Here is a 5,729-nt window from a genome sequence, read left to right as displayed (position 1 = left end):
TCTAGTTCTGTTCTAGTTCTGTTCTAGTTCTGTTCTAGTTCTGTTCTAGTTCTGTTCTAGTTCTGTTCTAGTTCTGTTTTAGTTCTGTTTCAGTTCTGTTCTAGTTCTTTTTAGTGTTCTAGTTCATAGTTAGTGTTACATTTTAACCCCCAAACCTATTAGACCCTTTCATTAATCCACCTGTAATTTTGAATATTGGATCTATTTATACTTTGATTTTTTTGTTCTTCCAAATAACTAATTTATTATTTATTGCTTTTCTTGTTGTTGCTATTGTTTGTTGTCTCAAGGTCATTGCAGTTCTACTTAAATAATTTATTACTTCTCATTGTTGTTATTTACAACACAATAACTCTCCTTTTCATTTAGTTTTGGCCACAAACTAAAAATAATTCATTGTTTTTTCTGCTAAAAATTTAAACCCAAAAAACCAACCATTTGAACAATAGAGTTTTGGTTCTTGTTTTTTGTTGTTGTTGTTGTGTTTTTACCATAAAGAATTGTTTAAAACCAGCTCGTGTTGCCATACTTTTGTGTGTTGTAGTTGGTTTTTTTGTTTCTATATTTGTTGGTTTTGTTTTTTTTTTTAATATGTTCTTTTTCAACCGCAGCAGGTGCTATTTGTTGCTAGAGCCATTGTTTTATTGTTGAGTTATTGTTGTTATTGTAATTTTGAGTTTTTTTGCTACTTAAGCTTTTGTTTTTCGGCTTGATTGGTTTAACAATTAGTTAAAGGGGAGAATAAGCAAAAAAGGAGGGAAATGGAAAAATGTGTAAAAATTGTGAAAATATCTAGTAATCATGTATTGATACAACATTCAACACATTTGCAGATGATGAACAATTCCGTCTGAATTTCTTATTTTATTGTAAAACTATTTATGTTATGAATACTCCTATTATTGCTCCATTTACAAAAATTCCATGTTTAGTTGTAATCTTAAGCAATAATTCAGTTTATATTTATTTATTACATTGTCTCGTTTAACGTTTTATTTTATTAAAAGTTTACATGAAATTTAAAACAATATTGCTTTTTCATAAATACTTTAAAATTGATTGTTTATAAATATTTTTTTTTCATAATCAGGGGTTTAAATGCAATTTCTGTTGTTATTTTTGGTTTATAGGCTTTATTATTGTTATTAAATATTAATAATATGTATTTGGTTTTGTAGTGGCCAGTAAGCAGTGTGTTTTTGTTATTTTTGCCACAATTACCCCATTAAATAGTTGTTAAACATATTTATTATTATTTTTTCATAAAATTATTGGTCATACTAGCAACGCCATGCAATTTATATACTACAACAATACAACTTAATTTTAAAGTTTAAACACACTAACTTAACAACATTTATTTCCAGCTAAAAACCTCAACCATAAATAGTTTTGTTTCTGCAGATTTTTTTCGGTTTTAATACAGATTTGGTCAGCAGTTAGTTAATAACTCAATTTATGTTAAAACTTAGATTATCGCCTTAAAGTCTAAAAAATTGTGTTTGCTTATATTTGTTCCACTAATAATAGTCATTTTATGGTTTTTACTAATTTTTTCTATTTTTTTTCTCGGTCAAAAAAAAAGGTGTGATAATTAATGCTCTTTTTTGGGAGTCGCTATAACAAAATTATATGTATAAGAATGTTATTTAGTTTCTAAACTACAATTGATTTAGTAGCATTTAGCATAAAATTCATGGTAATTTGTTGATTTAGTATGTGTTTAATAAGTCTTAAAGCTAAATTATTTATGGTTGACTGAGGGAGTCGTGGGAAAATGTAAATTAATTTTAAGGTGTTAATGAAATGAGATAAATTACTAAACTAAAACTGAACTAGAGCAGAACTAGAACTAGAACAGAACTAGAACAGAACTAGAACAGAACTAGAACAGAACTAGAACAGAACTAGAACAGAACTAGAACAGAACTAGAACAGAAATAGAACAGAACTAGAACAGAACTAGAACAGAACTAGAACAGAACTAGAACAGAACTAGAACAGAACTAGAACAGAACTAGAACAGAACTAGAACAGAACTAGAACAGAACAGAACTAAAACTCAACTGGAACTCCACTAGAATTGAATTTGCTTTTTGCCAATATCAATGACTGTGTGTTTAAATCTTAAAATTGCCTTCATAAAACCATTTTAGGTGAAACAAATAAAATTTAGCAATGACTCATAAAACAATGTCTAAACTGCTTCCACTTAATTTTAACACTTCTTTAAAAATCAATTTAAAAACCTTGATCTTATGACCAAAACTTCTGCGGAAAATTAGTATTAAGTTTTTTTTTTTGTAACAAAGATAAAAACCACCTGACAAAAAAAGGTATCTGAGTACATGACATAAGAAGTAGCATTTTAGCACGTTTATACAATGGCAAAATAAATGTTCATTATCCGAGACCAAATAAGTTTATAGATTGAAAATGTTAAAAATCAATTGTTTAACTTAAGCGTATGTGTGTGTGTGTGTGAGTTGTTTGTTTTAGCTGCAGTGATACGTGTAATGTTGCTTAAAATGACAATTTAAGACAGGTTTAACAGAGATGCATTTAAGTAAGGAGTGATAGTTTTAGAGGTGTAGAGAGGGGCAGGGGAGGGTTCTAGGTATTAAGAAAGTAATGGGAATAGAATAGCACTGTTCTAGTTTTTCCACTATTTCAGTTGAAGTTACTTCACTTTTAATTAGTTTACTATTCAGATCTGAATTAATTTTTATACAATTCTGGTTTAGTTTTTATGAATTTTTTATCTAAAGTTCAGTTTCAGTCTTCGCCAAAATATTGCCGTCATTAAACTTGATCGGTGGTCTCTGAACACTATTTGAAATATCTTATATATAACGAAATTTTAATGTTTTGAACTTATTAAAAATTTGAAATTACAAAATTTTTTATCTTAAAGTCTAACTTGGTCAATAGTTTCCATTAGTTAAGTGTATATAAATTTCGTCAGAATATTATTGCTTTTTAAGTTTGTGTGTATGTGTGTGTGTGTTTTCAATATAAAATTTATTGGGAAAACCAGTAAGTTTGAGTTGTTTCTCGTTTTCGTATTTGGTCCGCTTAAGATTTTTACTAAATATAGTTAAGTTAAGGTTAATAATCATTTATTTATGATTGATTTTTTTATTTTGCTTTAATTTATAATTATTGCAGAACATATTAGGCAGTGGTTTTGTATCACCTGCTGATTGACGACTGTTAATGTTAATGGTACTTGCTGGCGATTGCCAAGACTCTATTAATACAGAAAAAAAACATTAACTCATAGTCAGCCTACTTCACATTCAGTTAAAATTCAAACGAAATAATTGTGTAAATTTTAAGTTGGAAACAAATTTTATTTAAAAGAATTTGGCTACAGTAGCCAAAAATGATTTCTTGATTAATAGGAATTATCACTGCACCTAATACTATTTTTATCATATTATTTATATTTTCCATTCATTTCTAGTTCAATTCTAGGTCAGTTAAATTTGCATAATTTTATACAAAAATATGCATTTCATTTAATATAACTTTTTTACCCTAATTACTCCATATTTAAAATACAAATAACATTTTCACAAACTACACTTTATTACCTATCCAATGATATATAATAAGTCATATCTTGTATATCCAAATACTTCACAATATTGCTTTGAAATTAAAATATCCCTTGACAATTCCTCTACTTATTAATGTTATCTATAAACGTTGCTTACTATGCGCTTCTCATTTTTACATGTACCAAAGTTATGTCAACGTTGTTGTTGCTATTGTTATAAGAGCGCTTAAGTAAACTTTTCGTAACGGCAAATACGTCTTTTTTTTATTAAGAACAACATATGATGAGTGCGTATTGGCCGTAACTAAAGCTAATAAAAGAAAAAATAAAGGGAAATTTTAAATTTTTAGAAAAAATTTTTTTTTGAAAAATTTTATTTTTTGTTTAAAATAATGGATTTTTATTTAAAAAATGGATCTTTATTAAAAAATATTGAGTTTTATAAAAAAATGATTTTTACTAAAAAAAAGGATTTTTATTAAAAAAATTGATTTTTATTAAAAAAAATGATTTTTATTAAAAAAAAATTATTTTCATTAAAAAAATGGATTTTTATTAAAAAAACAATGGATTTTATAAAAAAAAATTAAAAATAATTTTTATAAAAAAAATAAATTTAAAAAAAAAATAATTTTTATAAAAAATGAATTTTTATTGAAACAATTAATATTTATTGAAAAAAAGGATTTCTTTTAAAAAATTGGATTTTTATTAAAAAATGGATTTTGTTAAAAAAAAATGAATTTTTATTATAAAAATATATTTTTAGTATAAAAAATAGATTTTTATGGAATAAATCGATTTTTATTGAAAAAATGTTATTTTTCTAGTTCTGTTCTAGTTCTGTTCTAGTTCTGTTCTAGTTCTGTTCTAGTTCTGTTTTAGTTCTGTTTTAGTTCTGTTCTAGTTCTGTTCTAGTTCTGTTCTAGTTCTGTTCTAGTTCTGTTCTAGTTCTGTTCTAGTTCTGTTCTAGTTCTGTTCTAGTTCTGTTCTAGTTCTGTTCTATTTTCGTTCTATTTCTGTTCTAGTTCTGTTCTAGTTCTGTTCTGGTTCTGTTCTAGTTCTGTTCTAATTCTGTTCTAGTTGTGTTCCAGTTCTGTTTTAGTTCTGTTGTTGTTCTGTTCTAGTTCTGTTCTAGTTGTGTTATAGTTGTGTTCTATTTGTGTTCTAGTTGTGTTCTAGTTGAATTCTAGTTCTGTTGTAGTTCTGTTCTAGTTGAATTCTAGTTCTGTTGTAGTTCTGTTCCAGTTCTGTTCTAGTTGTATTCTAGTTGTGTTTTAGTTGTGTTCTATTTGTTTTCTAGTTGTGTTCTAGTTGTGTTCTAGTTGTATTCTAGTTCTGTTGTAGTTCTGTTCTAGTTCTGTTGTAGTTCTGTTCTAGTTGTGTTCTAGTTGTGTTCTAGTTCTGTTGTAGTTCTGTTCTAGTTCTGTTCTAGTTCTGTTCTAGTTCTGTTCTAGTTCTGTTCTAGTTCTGTTCTAGTTCTGTTCTAGTTCTGTTCTAGTTCTGTTCTAGTTCCGTTCTAGTTGTGTTTTTGTTCATTTTGAGTTCAGGTCTAGTTCAGTTCTAGTTCTGTTCTAGTTCTGTTCTAGTTCTGTTCCAGTTCTGTTCTAGTTCTGTTCTAGTTCTGTCCTATTTCTTTTCTATTCCTGTTCTATTTCTGTTCTAGTTCTGTTCTAGTTCTGTTCTATTTCTGTTCTAGTTCTGTTCTAGTTCTGTTTTAGTTCTGTTCTAGTCCTGTTCTAGTTCTGTCCTATTTATGTTCTATTTCTGTTCTATTCTAGTTTTGTTCTGATCTAGTTCTGTTCTAGTTTGGTTCTGATTCTGTTTTAATTCTGTTTACATCGATTACACATCTTAATTAAGCTGTATTTAATTTAATTTACGTTATTAGCATTTTACTTTTCTTCTAAATTTTAAATATTTCCCTTTTATTCAGAATATCTTAAATCTAATCTGCACAAATTTAACGTTAATTTATTGAAAATATTTCTGTGTACAATAAATTCCTTTTTAAATGTTCTCATAGACATAATTATTATAATTATCGTATTGATTCGTTTTAATAATATTTGGGGAAAAACAATTTGAAACCAATATTTATTACAGATAAAGGACATAAGGAGAGAGTGTAATAAAATAAATTTATTGGCTGTAATACAGGCATAGA

The sequence above is a fragment of the Lucilia cuprina genome, chromosome 5 (genome assembly GCF_022045245.1).
Source record: "Lucilia cuprina isolate Lc7/37 chromosome 5, ASM2204524v1, whole genome shotgun sequence".
Classification (NCBI taxonomy): Eukaryota; Metazoa; Arthropoda; class Insecta; order Diptera; family Calliphoridae; genus Lucilia; species Lucilia cuprina.
Note: the sequence above shows the minus strand (reverse complement) of the source record.